Source organism: Monodon monoceros, unplaced genomic scaffold (genome assembly GCF_005190385.1).
Source record: "Monodon monoceros isolate NGI ecotype Baffin Bay Population unplaced genomic scaffold, NGI_Narwhal_1 Super_Scaffold_20, whole genome shotgun sequence".
Lineage (NCBI taxonomy): Eukaryota > Metazoa > Chordata > Mammalia > Artiodactyla > Monodontidae > Monodon > Monodon monoceros.
In genome coordinates this window covers 49,013,222-49,037,829 of record NW_021703777.1, presented here as the reverse complement: position 1 = coordinate 49,037,829, position 24,608 = coordinate 49,013,222, and positions in this window count along the sequence as shown.

The window sequence follows — 24,608 nt, the reverse complement described above, 5'->3', positions numbered from 1 at the left end:
CTGATCTTTTCCCACTTAGCTATTTGTGTATGAATCGAGCATGTGTTTTATGTCTATATATATGTATGCAACACACATACACACATATACATTTTCTTCAAATGGTGATAAATGGGCAGTTCTTTGCATGAGAGCACATTTTATGAATTCTCCCTTTGCTTTTGAATTGGAAATTTTAGACTACAGAACTATTTATCTGTTTGTGCTTTTAAAATGTACTTAGCTTTCTTAGAAATAAGAGCTGCAATAGCAAATAAAGGGACACTGTATTTCTTTGTAATTAAAAGTTGATTTTTTTTCCTTTCAAAGAGTACAAAGTTGGTAAAGCCATAACATTGTTCCATAGGAGTTATTGTTGGCTTTTTAATGCTTTCATAAATGAACTTAAGCCCTAGCTGAACCCATGTTTCTTGCAGAGGTGATTCAAGATCCCAACTAGACCTCCTTTCTAACAGAATCTCTGACATAAAGAAACAAAGCTTTTAATAATGCAGCAGGTGGCAGAAGGATGGCAGCTCTCTTCTAAAGGGCTTAATCAGAGATGTTCAACAATCATCATAAGACTCCCATAAAGTTTGAACAAAGCAAGACTGATTATCCCAGATCTCCTACTGGGCACAAAATGTAAGGCACAGAAGTCCTACTGGATAGCAAGTTAACACTACTATTAAAAAGAGAATGGTGAACCCCTGGATTCTGCTAGGTTATGATTATGTAGTGACAATAGTTGTAAATGCTAGCTTTTATTCTAGGATGAGATAGTCCTTAGAAAATTGGAAATTATAAAATAACAAATAGTTTGGCAAATAAAAATAAATCTCTGGGCCTGGACCTATCATGTTTTTCCAATCATTAACGTGGTTCAGGCTAAAAGCTTTTCAACTTTATAGGCCTTTGAGCAAATAACTGTTCAGTTTTCAATTGGTTTATGCTATATGATATTTGAATATGTATGTGTTACATATTTCCAAAACCTTTTTCAAATTTCATTATTTCCTCTACAGCATATGGTCTATGTGTTATGAAGAACTTATTTGGGACTTCCTCAATGACCATTTTTCTGATTATAAAACTAATAAAAATTACATTATAAAATGTAAAAACAGGTATTATAAAAACAACACCTAATACTTTTAGAGTTTTCATGAAGTACAGAATAGTACAAAAATTACATGTAATTCCTCTTTAAGGAAAAAAAAACAGTGAAAACACTTATTCTAAACAAAACTTAGATCAGCATCTTGTATGTATGTCTTCGCCAAGAGTGATTATTTAAGAATGATTATTTTTTCGTTGCCTACCTCACAGTATCATTAACACATTAAATTTCTTTCTTCAACTTTGCTACTTAATTGTGAAAAATCATTTAAATTTGTTGTTTTCATTACTAATGTAGCTGAACATTGTTCTGTCTCTTACTAATTTGTATTTATTCCTCTTCCCATTCTTAGGCCATTTTCCCGTCATATTTTTGTTGTTTTTGTCTTTTATTTATTGCTATGCATTTTTTGTATCAGCCATCAATAACAGGCAGAAAGATCTTTTTTAAAAACATAAAAATAATGTCACTTCTCTGCTTAAAAGCCATTAATCATTTCTCTTCAAATTAGGAAAATAAAACAAACTCCTTACCAAGACTTATACACCTTTACTTTTCTGCCCCCGTCCACCTCTTAACCTCATCTCAAACCCAACTCTCATCATTTACACTGCCTGCCTGTATGCTACTCTATCTTTGCCTAGTTCTTGGCTGCTTCTGGGTTTGCACCTGTTTTCTTCCTGTCAGAAATGTTCTTCCCATTGGCCTCCACGGGCTGGCTCTCTCATCCTTTAGGACTCAAACTAAAACTCCCCTGAGCTTTGTTTATTCCTTCATAGCAATTCTCATTATCTGCAATTATGTTCAGAACTCATTTATTTACTTGTTTACTATCCATATGCCCTACCAGAAGGTAAACACTATAAGGGCAGGAATGTTGTCTTGTGTATCACTGTATCTCCACTGCCTGAGCAAGTGTTTGGCACAAAATGGATGCACAATAAATATTTATTAAACCAATTAATTAAGTAGTTGCAAATATTTTCCAGTAATAATTTGCATTCTAATTAATAATTGTTATATTTTATTTTTAGATATTGAAAAGAATTCAGAATATAATGGAAACACTGGATAATTTAGAAAAGCAGAAGAAATAAAACGATTTCTTATCTGGTCACCTAGTGATAACCATTCTTTCTGTCATCTTGGGGCAGGTGTACATGCTTTCTTTAGCAAAGTTAGGATTCTGGGGCATGTACTTTATAAGATTTTATTCACTTATAACTTTATTCATTTGTGTATCAAGAACACATTTCCATGTTGTTTAATATTCTTCAAATATTTTATTCATGTTAATACCATTCCTTAATTTATTAAAGTTCTTCTTTGTGGCTGAAAATATAAGCTACTTCTTAAATCTATAAAATGATGCAGTTATATATACCTTGTATAATACTGGGCATATTTATAATTATCTTAGAATAGACTCATAAAAAACATAATTGCATGACTAAAATGCATGTACATTTGTTAATGTTTTGATACACATTGTCAAATATTTCTTAAACAGGTTTTAATATTTTATACTTCCCTTAGTGGTGTTTGCTCACTCACACACTCTCAAATATTGCATATTCTATGAAACAAATTTTTCTTGCTAGTTTGGTAAGATAGAACGTGTATCCCCATGTTTAATTTCATTTCATTGTTATGCAGCTGGACGTTAAATTAATCTTTATTCAGTTTGATTCATTTGTATTCACTTATCTTCACTTGTATATGTAGGGGAGGAAAACATTTCCCTTCTCTTCTTGGTTCTTTGGCTGACCTAATAATTAAATTGACATAAGACAGAGTAACAGGAGAAAAACAAATTTAATTACATATGTATGGGAGCCCCACAAAGACATGAGAGGCTCCTGGACAGTCAGGCAATTGCGGCTTATATGTCATCCTGAGCTAAGGAGAAGGGGGGTAGGGGTTGAGACTTCAAAGGAGAGGAAGACTATTCACAGGAAAATGGGAAGAGCAAATATTTATTACACAAATGTTTGTCATGCCACACAAAGTCTTATGTAAAAAAAATGTATATTTGGTAATAGCGCTCTTCCTGGTACAGGCTCCCTATCTAAATTCTTTTAGACAGTTAAGGGAGAGATAAAAAGCTCTTCTTGAGTCTGTCAGGCCTTAATCACGTTCAGCTTGAAATAACCACATGCCAAAGTGGCACGTTCTGGAATGACCTCTTCTGAACCCCATCATGTTCATTTGCATTTCCTTCTTAGTCAATTCCCTCTTCATGTCCTTTGCTATCTTGTCAGTTAGGTTACATGATTTTCCTTCTCAGCAATCTGTAAAAGTGCTCCCTAATTCAGGATATTAATCTCTGACCATCAGACATGTTTCAAACATTTACTCTATTTGATGTGTGACTATGTATATGTATATGCATAGATATGAGGGTAAAGGTTAAGCCACTATGATGGAATTCAAAAATACATTAGCTTAAAGGATATAGATGTTAATTTTGTACCTGTTAGTGGTCCAGTTTAATGGGGACCTTATTACCATACAGTAGCAGTTTTACAGATGAGGAATTGACCTCACAGAAGTAAAGGAAACTGTCCAGAGTTGCATAACAAAGTGACTCATGGAGCCATATTCTAACCCATGTCAGCATTTAACGAGTATTTATTATGTGGCAGGCACTGTTCTACAGGAATCATCTCATTGAATCCTTATATACTATGAAGTGAGTGTTACCAATATTCACCTTTTCAGACAGACACAAAAGCTGAAGCTTAGAAATATTAAGTATTAACATAGGGAAGCAATTAAAATATTTATTCAGGATTCAGGTTGTCTGGGGTTGCATCTTGGGTCTGCCATCTAGACATCGATTTCTAAAATTCTCAATACTTCAGTTTCCTCAACTGTAAAATGGACATAATAATAAAATCATTTGAAAATTTAATGCAATACCATACTTAAATACATTAGAACTATACCTAGTACTCTTCCATTTATCAAGAGGAAACACAGTTCATATCAGATTAATGCCTATTACCAATTTTTTAGAGGCTTAGTACTACTCATATAAAAACTCAGAGGTTAAAGATGACTGTTCTAAATTGGCCGCTCGGACAATAGTCATTAAAGACAAACAACAGTATAAAAACTTGATCTTTCATTGAGCCTTATGTGCCAGAAAATAAATATAACATGCATTATGACTTTCTTCTACTTCATTGCTTTCTTTTATATTTCTAGCTATCTTTCTTTTCCAAGCAGTACTTTTTGCAAAAGAGTATACCTCATTACAAAAAGAAGAAAGCTACAGCTATTTCTTCTACAGATCTTTCCATGTAAACAGAGAGTTCTCAAGTATACATCTTCAGAGACTGTGGGAAATTAATGAAATTGTGCTGCCGAATAACTAAATGGTGAAGTAACACACAATGTAAAAGTGAAGTAAATATTAAGATAATTTAAAAATAATATCCAAAATAGCAAATGACATTGCACATTTTAGTTGTTTTTATTCCCAAATTCATAACCTTTTTACTATTATTATACCGACTATTATTTTAAAAGGAGTCAGACTTTGGAGTCAAAGGACCAGAATTCAGACTCTGTGTACTAAATGCCCATACACTTAGACAGGTGACTTCTCTGAGCTTCAGTTGTCTCATGTATAGATCAATTTTGATAGTGACATTTGCGTTACAGGTGTTGTGATGAATGACTGAATCAAGGTATGGAAATTTCTAGAAACATATGACACTGCACACATATTTATCAAGAGTAACTTTTCCTCCATTCATCATCCAATGTGATTTTTCCTCAAGATCCTTATGTTATGGGATCAATCGCAAACATCTGTGTTCTATTTTCTGTTGAAGTTCCATTTATATGATTATAACCCAGATATAACTAGGACCTTATAGCTATATCTGGATTACAACATTGTATTGTTCTTGTCTTATTCCAACCTTGGGGCAGGATTCAACACTTTTCTTCACTCCCCAAAATAAATCCACTCCATTTGTGTAAATGGGGGCTCTTACACATAGCCAGATAGGAAAAAAGGGCACATCACATACCATAAAGAGAAACTTCATAAAAATCAATATGAAATGTCTCTATTCCACCATGTTGTCCACAGAGTTCCATCTTTGGCTGCCTTTTCTTCCCCATGCAGTCTCTCTGAGTAAAACTCTCCCTTATCCCAGTTCATCCTCTTAGTTAATTTCTCTCTCTTTTTTTTTTTACTTCCCTTATATACCACATGAGCTGAGATAAAGGATTCCTTTAAAGAAAACAGGTATTGTTATCCAAAGAAGAGAAACGGATATTGGAAAGGCAAAATTCAATAAACTCCAGTTTCTCCCATGGTTTATCAAAGTCAGTCTTCTTCCCAAACACCTGATTATGAATATTCTTCCACTTAATGAAACACAGCCCTAACACATACAACTAAAGACATCCTTAAGCCACTTCCAAAATGAGATGACACAAATTCATGTTTGGTTACTGAATCCAACTCTAGGTCCTTATCTCACAGTGATGTGATTCACTCTTGATCATGGATCTTCAGGCCACACAACCAATGGCTGTGATAAGTTTAATAATACTCAATACACATGATATACAATGACTAAAAAAAAGTATAAATCATAATAAAATTACTGTTTGGGGAAAGGGCAAAAAATATAGTAATTACTGGTTTGTAGTATATTCTGTGGCCAAATCTGAAGAATTCCCATTATTGAGGAGATGCATGATGAAAACACCCTAAAATTCTTATTAATATGGGTTGGAGAGAGGGCTGTGGGAACTATGTTAGTGGTTTAGCAATCTCAGCTCTTTATTTGGCAGAATACATTTTTACAACTTCATGGGCTAGTAGCCAAAGCCATAGGTCTTATGAAGTCAAGTTTCTTAGGCCTTTAGCAGCAGACTCTTTCCATCCTCCCAGCCACTTGGAACACCTCACTTCTACCAGTCAATTTCTGTATTAGGTCTCTTTGAGTTACGAGTAATAGAGCCTGAACTTAAATTTGCTTTCAAACAGAAGGGAATTTATTGCCTCGTATTATCTGAATATCCAGTGGTGGGCAAGTCAGGTATAACTTGATCCAGGTGCTCTAAAGACATTGGCTAAAACCTATCTCTCCAGCTCTTGGCTCTGACTTTTTCCATGTTAGCTGAATTCTCAGGCACATCATTTCCTATAGTAGCTGGATTCTCGGAGTCCCAGATTCAAATCTAAAAATCTTGGTAATGTTAATGGAAATAGAACTTTGTGTTTTCCCCAAATAGTTTTCATAGAAATCTGAGGATTACATCTTATTTAATGGAGCCAGGTACATATCCTCCTTGTGACAGGGATTTTGTCTAGGGAGATAAAACATATTGACAGCCCAAGCTACAGCTTCATTCCCACCCCTGGATATTGATAATATCCCTTTACAAACCACAGGACCTTAAGATGTATGCCCTCCACCACACAAACACCAAAAAAATTGTGACATTACGACTAGAAAACTGGAAATGAAGGCTCATGCCGAGCAGGCACAAGTAATAAATGCACTCGACACATAGCGTTCACGTGTGTAACTTCATACTCAATCTTTCTAGGATTATACTCCTTCAGTGGTAATGAAGATGGTAAATAATAATTTACCATGTAAAAATAGTACTTTGGGGTCTTTTAGAGGCATTTGTCCACACATCATTCAGTATTCTTCCTGGCCACGAAAGCAATGAGGATAAACTCAGAAGTCAGTTAATTTTTTTAAGGGAAATATGAATGTGATTTTTTCACATTTCCAGCAGTAATGATAGCGCTGATGTGTCTTCTGCCTTATGAAATGCCAGCAGACCCATGTACATGGTCCTACTTCCCTCTTTCCAGAGGATACTTATTTTGGGGGAGGAATTATTAGAAATTTTGGAAGAATGCTAACTAGAATGACGGTGACAAAAATCTAAGCTGATAACCGATGGGCAAAGCAACCCAAACTGAAATGCTTTTGACTTTTCAGAGGGAGAAATTCTTTAGCAAACTATGCAGGATTCCTGTTGCCATTCCAAAGATTCCAACCCAACCAGTTTAGATAGTCTGAATCCCACTAGGTAGCATATTTGAAGCAATTAGTAAACTGTATTCATTGAATTTTAGTCCGACAATGGTACTTAGGAAATACTATTCTGTGAGGGCTATTACCCAGTTTGAAAGAGTATTTTCTAAATGCTTGATAATGTATAACAGACGACAGAAATTTCAAAGGATGCCACGTTGTTAATGCTGTTAGAAAATCTGAAAGGCCAGCCTGAGATAATGATAGTCACCTTGTACTAAGATCTTACTACATGACAAGTACTTTACATTCACTACTGCATTTAATCCTCACTATGACTGCAAAGTATATACTACCCACATTTCACATGAGAAAAATGAAGCCCAGAGAGGCCAAATAAGGTTACTCAACAAATAATTTTGAAACCAGTATTTAAATTCAGGAGTGTCAAATGCCAAAACCCATAAAAATAATCAATTTGTTTAAAAAACCCTTTTATGAATTATTTGCAGGTAAATATTAAGTAAAAATAGCATTGCTCATTCAAGGCACTTTGATGTAGATAAACAGCACAGACTGGAGTTTGAGGCATTGGAATTTTAACTCTGCAATTTGCTAACTACATAACTAGCAAGGAAATTTACTAAGGTATTCTAAGACTCACTTTCCTTATTGATGAAAGGGAAATAATGTATTTATCACATTATTTATAGGGAGTAATGCAGTATCGGGTACATATGGAAAACTGTGGCAAATAATTTCAGTGTAAGTAGCAAATAATTTCAGTGTAATTAGCAAATAATTTCAAGATATTTGATATCGTATGTGCATAAGACTGTAACAACTCATTATTTAAGCCCAGGGACAAGAGACAATAGTGCAAAGATAATCCATCAAGTTTATCAATATTTAAAATTCTTAGGTAGACTTACTGAAACATTAAGTAAATGTTTTTCAGTCTTAAGTACTTAAAATCAGCCATGTTCATCATCTCTTCTTGTAACGTTCAAAGAAGTGTTACATCTTTCTATTTATGAGATTTCAGTTCTTTAAAGGAAATGATGCTTTGTATGTTCAGATGAGTTGGACTGAGTGTATTGCATTGTCATGGTGTAGTTCATGAGCTATAGGAAGTAGGTAGTATATGTCATTAGATAAATATTCCAACGCACTCTTTATGAAGACAATTTTGAGGAAGCCTGGACAATTACAAGTCACCTCCATGAAGTTCTGTTGCTCTAGAAAACACACTGTTGTATAAGCATTTTAAAATAAATTTTAAGTTATGGAAATAAAATGACATCAAACTATACAGAAATAAAATACACATAAATTATTCTAATTTTGTGATTTAAAATACTAAAAAACAAATACCTAGTCTGTCTAGGAGAAAAAACTGCATGTCCTAAGAAAATCTTTTCTAATTATAAGGACATGCAATTTTTTTCCTTCAAAGAGTCACAGAATATAGGAATCTGCAGGAAGCATAGACAGCAAGTATGTCCTTATAACTCCAAAAAAAATTTGACTTAGTGTCAAAAACATCCAAGGCTGGTGTAAAATTGTTTACAGACCTGAATCTGAGCTAATGCACCTATATCCTTTAGGGAAAAGTAGTTTTTATTTTGAAGGAGAGTAAAGCAATGACAGAGAAAGATAAATTCTATAGATGAGGGAAGACAGGAAGAGGAAGAGAATGGTAGAAGCATTCCTTTAAGGAGAAATTTTAGAAAACTAAGGATTTCCTTGACCATAATTAAGGCTTTGCATAGACAGCACCTGCTCCCATAGTTAAAGAGTAACTCGCAAAGCAGATAGTCTTCAGCTGCACACTGGGCGGCCACTTCATCAGCACTGCATCTTCATTATTTCTGCATCTTTACCTTCTAGTCGCCCCGTTAATGGGGATAGAGCACTTCCTCAACTATGAGTTGTCTAGTCCGTACTGTTCTTACTAAAGCACTGCCCTGCCTCGAGGCTCACTGCCTGGAGGAAGTCTTCAGTGCTGGGAAAGACAGCAGGGGAACGGCTCAGTGCCACTGTCTAATTCTGGGCTGGAAATCCCACTCTCTTCTTTATTCCTATTGCTGAGAGCCCTTTAAAAAAATAATAAATAGGGGGCTTCCCTGGTGGCGCAGTGGTTGAGAATCTGCCTGCCAATGCAAGGGACACGGGTTCGAGCCCTGGTCTGGGAAGATCCCACATGCCGCGGAGCAACTAGGCCCGTGAGCCACAAATACTGAGCCTGCGCGACTGGAGCTTGTGCTCCGCGACAAGAGAGGCCGCGGCAGTGAGAGGCTCGCCCACCGCGATGAAGAGGGGCCCCTGTTCACCACAACTAGAGAAAGCCCTCGCACAGAAACGAAGACCCAACGCAGCCAAAAATAAATAAATAAATTTAAAAAAAGAAAAATAAAAGAAAAATAAATAAATAAATAGAGGTTGGTACTTAAGGATATATACCAACAGTGTGATTTCTTCCTTATCCTGTCATTAGTCAGCTGCCTAATGATCATGTTAATTACCTAAGTGAACACCTCAGATCATCTAATATGTGTGAGGAACTTACCAGATCCTGGGGATAAAAATAAATGATTCAGAGCTATCTCCAAGCAACTCAGAGTTTAGTGGAGGAGATAAGCATGCCAACAAATAGCTGTGGCGCAGTGGGGGAAGATGCATCTACAGTGAAGTAGACAAAGAATAACAACTCAGAGAGGGCAGAGTCCAGAATGTCCAACTCAGCCTGAGGGAGATACAGACATTTTCACTGAAAAGGTGACGTTTAACTCAGATGCTAACGGCAGAACCGGCAGAGGCATGATCAGGTTGAAGGAGAAGCCATTCCAGGCTAAACAAGGAATTGGATGCAGGACTGCTGGAAAGGAACCCGGTACGTTTGGGCAAGAGAGAGAAAGGCACTGTGGCAGGAACATGACAGGAAGAGGGAGAAATTTGTATGATGAAAGAAGCTGGAACCAGATTTGGATGGTTGTCTATAACATGCTAAGACATATAGGTCTTCCTAGTATAGTCTTAGGATTCCATTCTTTTTTCTTATTTTCATACATAGCATCTTTGTTTCTCCTCTAACCTTCTTTCCTTTTCTTCTTGAGATCTTCTCAGAGAAAAGCACGGCTACTTTTAATCACAGTATTTTGTTTACTTTGACCCTTCTTACAGAATGGATTTGATTAAATAAAAGTAACATTGCTGCCTTGGCATAGCCATTAGAGGTAAACCCCTTCTCAGCTGGAGCTTGTGATGTATTTAGCTATATAGCTAATCACCATGGTCTGTACCAACTGACAACAGTTAAACAAAAATGAATACATTTAACCACTGAGCTGGGCTCAAATAAAAGAAATCTTGTTTGTTCTCTCGTTGCCCTCCAGGCTCGAATCTGTGGATCCATTCTCCTCTTGGCTCTGAGAGTGTCTCTAATAGGTCCCCCGGCCTTTTTGCTTATTCTCAGTTAATAAATAATCTATTTTCCTGGGTATTAAAATGTTAGTCTAATCAAGTATAATTTTAAAACCATCTTAAATTAAACTGCTCCCCTTCCAGCTCACGTACACTCAAGGCAGAGAAACATACAGGGGGCAGAGAAGCGTGATCAGCCTCTTAATTTCTCCTTTCATCTTCTTCACCCACCATTTGTGGCTCCTGCAGGAGCAGGCGTGGGGAAATTGACACATTAGAGATGGAGAGGAGGTGGGGAAGCAGGAAATTTCTTACTTGATGTGTGAAAAGTTCTTACTGTATTCTGGCTTCATGGGCCTTCTGTATGACAGATGTGCAGTTAGAGGCTAACTCATTCTTCATGGAATATAGATGACGGTTCCCTGGCTAAAGTCTGGGCACTTTTACTCTCAGTTTCTGCATTTGATCCTGCACATACAGCCTCTTTCATTCTGAGGTTGCCTTGCTACTGGGAGAAAGTCCTCTTGGCATTATGCCATTCAGTAGACATTCGTTGAATCAGAATGAGATACACTGTTTGCTGTTATAAACCTATGTTTATGGACTAAAAGGATAAAAATATCCAGACTCTTGCCTTTGCCTTGGTCCCCTGCCTTTTAAGGAGAATTCTCTCACAGGTCTTACCTGGGAGATATCAAAACTGCATTCTATGTTTCATTACAACTATCCTAACCAGGGACTTCCCAGGTGGCACAGTGGTTAAGAATCCGCCTGCCAATGCAGGGGACACAGGTTGGATCCCTGGTCTGGGAAAATCCCACATGCCGCAGAGCAACTAAGCCCATGCACCACAACTACTCAGCCTGCGCTCTAGAGCCCACAAGCTACAACTACTGAGCCTGCGAGCCACAACTACTGAAGCCCACGTGCCTAGAGCCCGTGCTCTGCAACATGAGAAGCCACCGCAATGAGAAGCCCGCGCACCGCAAAGAGGAGTAGCCCACGCTCACCGCAACTAGAGAAAGCCCACGTGCAGCGGCAAAAACCCAATGCAGCCAAAAATAAATAAATTAATTAATTACAAAAAAAGTAGAGTAATAACACTTATTAAAACAAAAAACAAAAAACAAAAACCTATCCTAATCAACTAAATTTACTAAAGTACTAGGAACTTGAGAGATCTTGGTATGCCAGCCCCTTACTGGCCCTCATTAAATACTCTTTCCCCAACCAGTAATCTGGGGACCAATTTCCTCCTCTCCAAAGTGTTAGTTTTCAATCATTTATTGGCATATCCATCACTACAGTCCTGCAGCAGTGCCAGGATAATGAGCACTTGATACATATGAATAAATAAATAATGTAAACCAAGTTTTCCTTCCACAAACAAATGTTAACAGAACTGGGAAAGAAATAATTTTGCTTTTAAAATAAATTGTAAAAAGCGTTTACAAGTTTTTGACCGATTTTGTGGTGATGTATATATTCTCTCTGTCATACTCTTGTCATACAATAAACCAAAATCATTCAGTGAAGATTTCAAAGGAATGGTACAAGAAACTGACTTTACTATTCTGCACATTTGGATGAAATGGAAAGGTACAAACTTGTGCTAAAACACTAAAAGAGATCTTTGTTTTAAAATATTGTGCCTAGCAGAGAATCTGTAACAGAACAAGCTGAGTTAATTATATCAATTTCATTGAACCCAGTTGATTCAAAATTACACACAGAGTGTTGTGTGTGTGTGTTTGTATTTGCATGCATTTTGTTGTTGTTGCTGTTGTTTGTAAAACTCCCAAATATCTACTGGTATCTTTGCTAGAAGAAAACATTTAGAACAAAATGGATTTATCACATCTTCCCAGGGAGAAAAAAAAATCCATTGATTTTCACAATGTGAAAAGGCTTTTTTTTTTTTACATCTTTATTGGAGTATAATTGCTTTACAATAGTGTGTTAGTTTCTGCTTTATAACAAAGTGAATCAGTTATACATATACATATGTTCCCATATCTCTTCCCGCTTGCGTCTCCCTCCCTCCCACCCTCCCTATCCCACCCCTCCAGGCGGTCACAAACCACCTAGCTGATCTCCCTGTGCTATGCGGCTGCTTCCCACTAGCTATCTATTTTACGTTTGGTAGTGTATATATGTCCATGCCACTCTCTCACTTTGTCACAGCTTACCCTTCCCCCTCCCCATATCCTCAAGCCCATTCTCTAGTAGATCTGTGTCTTTATTCCTGCCTTATCCCTAGGTTCTTCATGACATCTTTTTCTTAAATTCCATATATATTTGTTAGCATACGGTATTTGTCTTTCTCTTTCTGACTTACTTCACTCTGTATCACAGACTCTAGGTCCATCCACCTCATTACAAATAGCTCAATTTCGTTTCTTTTTATGGCTGAGTAATATTCCATTGTATATATGTGCCACATCTTCTTTATCCATTCATCCGATGATGGACACTTAGGTTGTCTCCATCTCCTGGCTACTGTAAATAGAGCTGCAATGAACATTTTGGTACATGACTCTTTTTGAATTACGGTTTTCTCAGGGTATATGCCCAGTAGTGGGATTGCTGGGTCATATGGTAGTTCTATTTGTAGTTTTTTAAGGAACCTCCATACTGTTCTCCATAGTGGCTGTACCAATTCACATTCCCACCAGCAGTGCTAGAGTGTTCCCTTTTCTCCACGCCCTCTCCAGCATTTATTGTTTCTAGATTTTTTGATGATGGCCATTCTGACTGGTGTGAGATGATATCTCATTGTATTTTTGATTTGCATTTCTCTAATGATTAATGATGTTGAGCATTCTTTCATGTGTTTGTTGGCAGTCTGTATATCTTCTTTGGAGAAATGTCTATTTAGGTCTTCTGCCCATTTTTGGATTGGGTTGTTTGTTTTTTTGTTATTGAGCTGCATGAGCTGCTTATAAATTTTGGAGATTAATCCTTTGTCTGTTGATTCATTTGCAAATATTTTCTCCCATTCTGAGGGTTGTCTTTTGGTCTTGTTTATGGTTTCCTTTGCTGTGCAAAAGCTTTGAAGTTTCATTAGGTCCCATTTGTTTATTTTTGTTTTTATTTCCATTTCTCTAGGAGGTGGGTCAAAAAGGATCTTGCTGTGATTTATGTCTGAAAAGGCTTTAATGTGAGATTATCAAAGACATTAAATCTGATTTGCTTTCTGATTTCCTTCCAAGCATCTTCTACAAATCCCTTTTGAAGACATATATTTAATCAGGCTATTCCCCTGCTTAATGATTAATGATAATTCCCCATAATCTGCATAATGAAGCCCTAGTTCTGCACACATTCAAATGTAAAGGCAACTCTTGTTCCATCACTGACCTACTTTCCAAAGATCACCTCTTGCTGTTTCCTGCCGTGTACCAGATTAGTCCTGCCCCAAAGTCTATAAACTTTTCTCTGAACAATCTTTCTTTTTTAATTTTTTAATTTAATTTTTTTTATACAGCAGGTTCTTATTAGTTATCTCTTTTATACATATTAGTGTATATATGTCAATCCCAATCTCCCAATTCATCTCACCTGCCCCCACCCCCGACACACACACATTCTCCCCTTGGTGTCCATATGTTTGTTCTCTACATCTGTGTCTTTATTTCTGCCTTGCAAACCAGTTCATCTGTACCATTTTTCTAGGTTCCATATATATGCATTAATATACGATAGTTGTTTTTCTCTTTCTGACTTACTTCACTTTGTATGACAGTCTCTAGATTCATCCACGTCTCTACAAATGACCCAATTTCATTCCTTTTTATGGCTGAGTAATATTCCATTGTATCTATTCTCTGAACATTCTTGAGCCCTTTTTCATCCCTGTATTTTTGCTCATGATGTGATCTCTGCTAACAAACAGGCAAACAGACAAGCAAGCAAAAAATGTTTAAAAAAATAATAAAGTGGTTTTTTTTAAATATTAGAATACTTGAAGACTAGTAATTCTGCTAGTAATCTTACTTTTCATTTTACAGGCAAAATTGAGAGGGTCAGAAAATATCTTCCATCTGCAATAACCACAGAATTTACCAATTTTACTGCCATTTACTGCTCCCCTATCTAAAGGCAAACTTTCCACTTGTGTACTGGTTGTCATCCTTCTCATTTATTCACAGGCTTTCCTCCCACGATTATGCATCATAAATTCCCTGCCTTATTCTTTACTGGGTCATGTCTTGAGAATCAAAAATACTCTAGTGTCTACAATCCTAAAAACAAACACAGAAACTTTCTCCTGAGCTCTCACCTCTTTCCAAATCCTTCTGCTTCACTTTACAGAAAAATTCTCAAGAGGTTTATTAAAGTCAATGTCTCTACTTCCTTTAGTCAATCTCCACTGAGACCACTTCAATCAATCTCTTATCACTCCCACTCCACCAAAAGTGCTCTGGTCAAGGTCACCATTGACCACCATGTTGCTATCCAATGGCTATGATAAGGTCATGATCAGGCCTGATTTTACCAGAACTCTCAACAGTATTTTTGCCAACTGATCATTCATTCCTTCCTTCTGAAAACTTTCTTCATTTAGCTTTTGGATTATTACTCCCAAGGAGTTCATCTCCTACCGTACTTACATGTTCTCATTGTCCTTTCTGGGACCTTTCTCCTGTTAGAGATCAGAAACTCAGATATTTCTGCTGAGACTAAAATTTCAGATGCCAAATGAAAGAAAATTTATTTGGTAGTTAACAGAGTGATATGGTAGACTCTGGACATGATGTGATTAGAAGATGAAGATTATTTCACGTTTATATGACAGTAACAGTAACAGACAAATGCTCAAGCCAGAAAAAAAAAAGGCATTCTAAATTGTTTTTGTGGGGACTGTTATTAAAATGGAGAAAGAAATAGTTGAAAGCTGACAGAAAAATCCATAATATTTGGAAATTGAAAGGCAGTGGGAGGAAAAAGAGAAAACAATTTGAAATATTTAAATTGTTATTTTGAGAGTATCTTTGCATGATTTAGAATATTTTTAGAAAATGTTCTATTACGTTAAATACATAAAACAATGATCAGGGCAAATAATCTGTAAGAGAACATCTCTTGGTCAAACAGGATCAAAGTTACAAATGCGCCTTGGCATATGGTGGTTTGTGGAAGAAACGGATTGAAATATTTTTTGTGGAAGACACTGTTAATAAATTGGATTAAAAAGGAAAGATACATACTTTCATAGAAGCCCACATTGCCTTTTTAGGAAAACAGGTGCATTTGGTATTGTTACTACCACTGTCATTTTGTAAGCAGCTTTTGGCAGGAAAGAGCTCTCTGCAGGAGGCAGAGATGTTTCCTGGGAAACCCAGAGACAAACAATCCTTCCATTTTATGCATTCTTACGGCATGTATTGTATCAGATATATTAGAATCTAATCATATGCTGTCCTAAATTGTTTCCTAACCATTCTATGAGTTTTTCTTCTTTTCCTTAGAGAAATCGTAAGCTTGTTGATTTAATGCTTATGGCATATACAGTTTGTGCAGCCCTATTCCTCCATCCCATGACCAGTATCTAGCATGGAATCAAGATGCGCTGAATTGAATTATGCCTAACAGCTAATTTCAGAACTGGATCTGCTAAAATCAGAGAAATGCAAACTTCTCTGTGCATATCCTCTCTGGGGTGTTTTCTTCAATGTAATAATATCCATTGTTGTGAAAGATGGAGAATGAGAATTAGGTTTCCTACGGAATGAAATTTTTAATTTTCCTAAGGTTAGGTTAAATAAATGTCATAAAACCACAGGAGTTTATCAGGAGTCTGATTTCACATAAGAAAAACATTTGATGCATATGAAGAGCCTTGAAATTATGTGCTCAAGTCAAAGTTGCTCAGGCTGGCAGGTCTAAGACAAGGGCTGTAAGTAGAACTCACTGTGAGGCATAAACAAGTAAAATGGGGCAATTAAGGAAAGAGTTTGCCTGGGGCCTTCTGATCAAGGTCAGCGATTTAGAAACTACACCCCAAGCAAGATTATAGATGAAGAGTGAGATAATTGGGCTGCCTCTTGATCAGACCCAATGTTCAAAATTAAGAGTAATATATGTTAAACTGCTACTTGCTGGACTACTATTCATCCTCCAGAACTTTTTTTGTCCTTGAGAATCTAATAAACTACAGGAACACTAATGTCTTAAAGTTTTATGTCCTTCTGTCCTTATGACTTATGTCTACAGCATTTCGCCATTCATTTCAAGGTTGTAAAAACCTGAGTTTAAATTCTAAATAATTTTGTGATTAGTTTGCTGTTGTTTAATACTCATGCTTGGGAAGCTGATGTAACATGTGACATGAAACAAGGATGTGTAATGTATTTTTTAAAAATTGAAAATACGTTAAGTGTTTAAAGTATTTGAAGGAACAAATCTGATTATTTTCCTTGTATCTCATATAACATTGAAATTTTAATACAAAACATGCAAAAAGCGATAAGTACATAACATTGCTGAGGACACGAAGTGGTAATTAGCATATAAGGTATTTTTGCACATATATAGAAGATGGGAAGTAGATAGAATCACATTGATGGATGAACCACAAAAGAATACAGAACATACATAGAGGAAGACTGAAGAGAAGTGAGAAATGTTTTTCCTGAAGAAGCAAGGTTTACACGTCCTGCCAACCCACTCATCATATTTCGTATCCTCTCCTACCTCCAAATCCAGAAGCATTTGCCTATCAGCTAAACTATAATTGCATTATGTTTTAGTTTTAAATGTGTTGAAATGAGATAATTTAAGATTAATGCCTTATAAATTCAAATATAAAATCTGATTTTTAAAAGAAACATAAAATTGTTGGAATTCCATAGCATGTGAAATGATAACATGGACCACAGAAGGTAGACACACCTGTGCCCACTCTGCCCTGGATTTGCTACTCCCTAGAAAGTCACGCATACATCTTCTGACACCATGGTTCCAAATGAATTGTTCTAGGTGTCAGCAGATAGCACTTGCTTCCCCTTTTCTCCAAACATGAATACAAGCAAAGCCTATGACTGGCATCAAGGAGGAGCATATACCAAATCTTCCCCTGCTAATACTGTGGTAGGTTTCCTTTGCTTATGGTATTTACTCAGGTATGGCATTTCTGGGTGCTGCCCAATGGCCATGCTGCATGATGCTCTCCACCACTACAGGGGGTAAGTACAGAAAGATGATGACAAAGCCATCTCTTTGCCCCTACTGTGCAGTTCTATGTCTTATTTTTTTCCTCCCCTCCAAAAAGAAGAGAAAATCAAGGTTAATTATAAGTTTAAGAAAAATGCTGTATACAGTAACGTCTGATTACTATACAAGTAAGTTCTTAGAACAGCTGGGAGAAATAATGGGAAGGGAATGACAATATGTGCTCTGTTTTGTGCTCATTAGCTGAGCTGTTGGGTATTTATAGATGATTTAGTCCTTTCATTCCCTGGTTTATTGTATTATCTCCTTTATGCTTGGAGCCATGCAAGTATTATTGTGAATTTCTTCCATTGTATATTTGATGACTCACCTGTGCATAAACACCAATGTGACATGCAATATTAATAGACATGAAAAGCAAAATTACCATGAGATAGTTTTATCCCATTTCACACTGTAAAGTTAACAGGTGCTATAACTTAGTGTTGCAAGTGATTTTTTTCATTCTCAGAAACTTCATGAATTTGTTATTGAATATTTAATGAACTTAAGTACATAACTTACCATCTGTGCCTCAGGTTTTTAATCTTTGAAATGACAGAGTGAGTGGTTTTCTATTTTTTCAACTGAAAAACCTTTCAACTGAAATAACACATTGAAGATAAAACAAGTCAAAAAAGTGGAATTTCCTCACTGGAATGGATACAAGACTTTCAGGCTCCTCTGCACCCACCCCCTTTTCCTCCACACTTCCCAAGTGTGTCCATCAGGCCCCCCGGCTCTGGAAGCGTTTCTGAAACTACCAGACTAGATCTTCTCTAAGGTTCTTTTTGGCTGTAACATTCAGATGGAACAGAAACAGGAAGCCCAAAGTTGCAGCTCACAAGGGATTGCTGCTGTTTAACATGAAAGAAAGAAAAAAATATTGTCCATAACATCTGCACTTGATTAATGCTGATTAATAAAGAAAAGACAGGTTTCAACGTGAGGTTAAAACCATTAAGAGGAAACCAAGAACTTCACCTTGCAGTTCAAAGTATGGTCCCCAGAGCTGCACCAGCAGGAAATACAGGATCTCAGGCCCTGCCCCAAACATACTGAATCAGAATCTGAATTTTAGCAAGATGGATAGATGACCCATTTTATCTTAGCGTTTGAGGAGCACTCTGCTGATGCAATGACTTTCAACTCTGGCTGTCCATCAGAATCACCAGGCAAGTTTTAAAGAAACACTGATACTTGATCACCATCCCCATTCTCTTTTAATTGGTCTGTAGTGGGACATTGTTAGTTTTATAGCTTCCAGGTAATTTAAATATGCAGCTAGGGGTGAAAAACACAATTCTAAGTAAATAGTAGAACCCTACTCAAGAAACTAGGAAAATCTCCCAGACATAACCAAACAGAAGACATGTTTCAATCCAGCCTCCACGGGAAGAGCCACGCATTGTGATTAATGACTGAGACACTCTGCTGAAAGGGGTACATGTCACTTATCAGTGATCTGACAACCCTCAAAGGTATGTGTGCTGGCATTCCGAAGCAAGTATCTGAAGATGACAAACCTCACCTGACAAATGGATGGCTGAGTCTTGTGGAGACAGAGATATAAAAACATTAACTATGAAAAATGAAGATATAGATGGCTTATTAAGACAGTTTCAAAGGATTTTAATTTTTAGATCATAGATTATGAAAACAAATGCACTCACTGTTAGCCATAGATAAGTGCATCTCACAAAGTGCATCTCATAAATGAAAAAAAAATTTTTAAGTTAGGTAAGGGTTAATTTGTCCACATTGTTGACTCAGAGAAGATGTTGGCTTCCAACAGAGCTCCATGGAAACCAACTATAGCCAAATCCTTTAGGCAATTAATTCAAGAAGAACATTGAGGTGGCAGATCAGGCCACTGGCCCACAATGCTATATAGCTAAATAAGCAAGACAAATCCTAGACTTTTCCTCACACCAGAAGAGGAGTTGGTGACCTTTCAACCAGTGAATGTAAAGTGGCAGAGTTGGACTTGATCCTAACCCATAGTTACAACAGGGCAGGGACTCTTGCTTCTCTGATCTTGCAGCTAAAATTCCACATCATGGAAGACAGGATCCCTATCCCTCAAGTCTGATGTCTTGTGTGACTAGATCCCTGTGCACTATTTCAGAATTCTATGAGCAACAGTATACCCACACACATCTGATATTGCTACTCTCTGCACATTTCCTCACAAAAGTATATTCCATAGGACTGGATGTGTGTGATCTCCAGTGTTTGCTTAACAAATACATTTGTTTGGAGAATTATCAAAATGATCAATAAAGGTACAAAATGAAATCTTTAAAAAAGAGATGAAAATATCCAAGCAAAACTGTAAGATGGGCACTTTGGAGAACGTGATAGCTAATTTAGGGGTTAACTAGGCAGAGCCACAGTGCCCAGATATGTGGTCAAACGTTATTGTGTGTATTTGTGAGGGTATTTTTGGATGAGATTATCATTCAAATTTGTGGATTTTGAGTAAAGCAGTTGCCCACCAAGTGGGTTGGCCTTACCCAGTTAGTTGAAGGCCTGAATAGAACAAAAGACTGACCTCCCCTGAGCAATCACAAATTCTTGCCAGCAGATGGCTTTCCGGCTTAAACTGTAATATCAGCTCTTCCCTGGGTCTTCAGCCTGGCAGCCCATCCAAAAGATTTTGGACTTGCTAGCCTCCATAATCACGTGAGCCAATTCCTTAAAACAAACACACGCAAACAGACACACACACACACACACACACACACACACACGCACCCTGTTGGTTTTATTTCTCTGCAGAACTTTGACGAATATAGAGAACAACAAGTACAGCACAGGGGAAAAAAGATTCCAAGTAATTCTCAGTGCACATCAAAGGAGCCAAGAATCATGAGCAACAATTTAGAATCTAAAGGTCTATATGCCAGTTTATAGAATGTGGGTGATAAACAAACCTGAACTTGAAATGTTACTCCTGGTGACAAATAGGTCATTGGCATCACTGAGATGGTAATACTGGTATTAAAATGGCAATATGATCATTGATCAAAAGTAGGTTGTTCATAATGAATAAAATTATTCACATGCAACAATAAGTAATGGTTAAGAAAGTAAAATTGCTAATAAAACAAAAAAAACTTATTGCTCTATTTCTTCATCTGTAACAAAGTAAATGAGTTAGTAATTTCTGAGACATGATATCAGATAACAAAGGGCTAGACTGTCAAATCAGCTACCTGTGAATCAGAGATCTCCAGTATCAGGCTTTACAAAGAGTTTCAAAAATGAAAGTAATTATGAGACCCAGGTGAAGCAAGAAAGGTCTGGAACCTCCAATGCAATATCTGGGTATGCCATGGCCCCAGATAAACACATAAGACCACTAAATGATGTGGGCAACCATATCACTTACACAGAGGGAGCTATTTAAGTCATGAAACATCTCCATTTTATAACCAGAGACTTGCATGTCTTATATAACATTTTCCATGCCCCATAAATCCATAGATTTCAGGTTTGTTAACCATAAGCAATCCTAGACAATCAGGCACATCCTGCTAAAACATTCTATAGTGAAGAAATCTCTCATTAGCTAGCATTCATTCAAGAGGACATCTGTCATTACTATATGTACAAGGAGACTTAACAAGTTTACCTTCATTTTCCCTTGATGTGTCTCATGGTGTATTAGGGTGCCACAACACATTACCACAAACTGAGTGGCTTAAAACAACAGAAATTTATTGCCTCACAGTTCTGGAGACTAGAAGTCTGAAATCAAGGTGTTGGTGAGGTTGGCTTCTTCTGGATGCTCTAAGCTGAATCTGTTCCATGCCTCTCTTCTAGCTTCTGGTGTTTGTTGGCACTCCTTGGCATTCCTTGGCTGTGACAATATAATTCCAATACCTGCCTCCGTCTTCATGTGGCATTCTCCTCTCTGTGTGTCTCTGTGTCTCTCATTATAAAAACACCAACGACTGGTTTTGAGGCTTACCCAAATTCCGTAGGACGTCATCTTAACTTACATCTTAAATACATCTGCAAAGACCCTATTTCCAAATCTGGGCATATTCACGGGTTCCAATTAAACATGAATTTTGGGTTGACGCTATTCCATCCAGTACACTTAATAATGGGAGAAAATGGAATTCAGACTTGCCTCTTAACCATCTAATTCCCAGTTCATACTCTGACCTGTGTAAATATCTCTTTGCTACACATTTCTCAGGTATATTTTTGTTATTTCTCTTACAACATCTTCTACAATATTTTATTACAATTAGATTCCCTCTACAAAGCATAACCATGGCCATATCTCTTCACAAATCTTTTGATATTCTCTTAGCTCAATAATTCTTTTTCCTTCATGATCCACAGTAATTGAAAATTTTTTACATGTGTGTTGGAGATGGCTTATCATCTGTGTAACTTTTTCAATACGAAATTCACTTCTGTTTCTGACTAGTTTCTATGGGTATTACATGCACTGAAACTTCAAATCAACTTCCCTAAATTTTGTCTTTTCTTGGGAGTTGTCTCTTTCTTTATTCACCTGTGAGCTTATCAAGCTTCTGTTTCACTATAGAGCTGTAGCAGAGAGATTAAAATAATACTTTAGGTACCATACATCAATTAAAAGTACCCATTCCTTCCCAAAATAAACAAGTTCCACGTATCACATATCCACAGTGACTAGAGTAGCAACCTGAAGCCATTGTTCAGTAATTTCTATACTCATATGTTTTTTGTAGACATAACTATACATATCATAGAAGCATCATTGTCAGCCCTTCATTTGTCTGTTAACCACAAAGGTAGCAACTTTGTATTACTTAGGCTACTAGTTAAAAATCCTAGAGGCCTCACTGTTCAGTGATATCCTGTCAAAATTTAGGCTTACTGTAGGGTTCCTATATATATACCTAGTAGCCTGGCCTTCTAGACTCCTAGCCATTAAATTTTAAAGACATCAGATTCCACAGTGTTCAGAATAGCCTATCGTCTGTGAGGGTACAAGCCCTCTCCCAGCACTTGGTCCATTTATTCACAGGGTCGACTATCAAAATGATGAGCCATGAGGCAGCCTCATGTCACTACATTTATCCAGATAATTGAGATGGAAACTATAGATAGAGCTTTAAAAGTTTTCGCTGGAGAAAACAGTTTCAGAGATTTCCTCCACACTAGCCATTGGTCGCCATTCAGATTTGTTACAAATAAATACAACAATCTTATGCAAACTACATTTATTAATATACAGCAAATGTTAACTAAATATATATTATTATTTAATTATACCAATAAATAAGTAAATTACCTATCAATCATTAAATAAAGATACTAGTATGATCTCTTGTTCTGAGGTGCTCTCTTGGAATTTCCTGACTTTGTTTCGCCCCACCATCTGGCATGATCCACTGATCTACTTATGAGCACCCTTCCATTAGCTATAATCTTTAGTGTCCAGTTATAACACGTCCTGAAATATCTTTTCCTCCATGGTACTGTTTAGCCATAGAACCAGCTATAGTATCATTCTTACTAATGCTTTTCCTTGGCCCTACTTACAGCAGTTGTAGGTTAAACAGGCAGAGAAACACAGAACTTCTACCACTTAGTAATGGCGCCATATTCAGTTTAGCCATAATTTGGCAACATGGGGTGAATTTATGACCAATTCTATAATTGGGGTATCTTGGGGAATATATACCATCAAAGTTAGTGATATGGATATTGGATCTTTTGTATTTATATAATCTTTTGGGGGCTATGTAAATTTAAACCCTGGCCTAGGACAACAGGATGAGGCAAAACAAAAGCTTTGTTGTGTAGGAAAGATAAATCCTTTCTCATCCTCTAACCTATCCCCCAGTTCCTACTGTTCATCTCCCAATTCCTACTGTTGATCCCTGAAACCTTTCCAGTTGGGCTCCTACCTTATCTACTCTCATTTTTAATCTGACATGATCATTTAAATAGCTCAGCCAACCTTAAAAACTTTTATGTCACTTTTTTTGAGTAAGTGTTTTAATTATGCATTCCAATTTTCAGTGAGACCACTGCCTTGAAGATGGTAAAGAATACGGTATGCTCATATATTATTTTGTTTCTTCACCTATCTCTGTACTCTGTATTTTGAACTTTGTTCAGAAATGCATACTTTATAGAAGACATCTGAAGGTGGGTAAATTAAAAGGAAATCCACTCTTCCAAAATTTAGGTTATAATCTCTGAGGTTACTTCTATTGCAGGAAAAGAAAGCTTCAAGTAGAATAGAAGAGCACTGCAGACCCCTGGGGCTGTGGTAAAGGTTTAGTTTAATCCACTTAAACACTGGCACTTGTCCTTGAAGAACTTTTCCCATATCCGTTTTCAAGCAATTTTTTTTTCTACCCATACTGTGTCCACTTTCTTATCACATTAGTCCCTCTATCAGGTGCAAAGGGAACATGTTCCCTCTCTGCCCATTAGCTCATGGCCTGAGAACACACATTTTCTGCTTATTTTGTGAATCCAGGCAGTGAGCTCTAGGGTTCTGCCCAAAGCATTTGCTTATTGTTCCCATCTTTTTCTGAGCCAGTATCTCCTGGACCCACTTTAATTCCTTCCCTAAATCTTCACAGGAATTTCCATAGCTGAATGCTCATCTGGAGGTGTTCTTTAATGGCTTATTAAGTCATCTAGGGCCCATTTACTTGACTTTAAAGCAAGGCCATTGGCTACAGCCCAAGATACCATGAATATGTAATTACTCTTCTGAGAGTTGGAGCCAGAAGTACCTTCCGCAAGCAGTTCTCAGCATTGTGTAGACGTGGCCTTGCCTTCTCCTGTTAAGGTTTTCCCATTTGTGGGATGTATGCTATTGATTT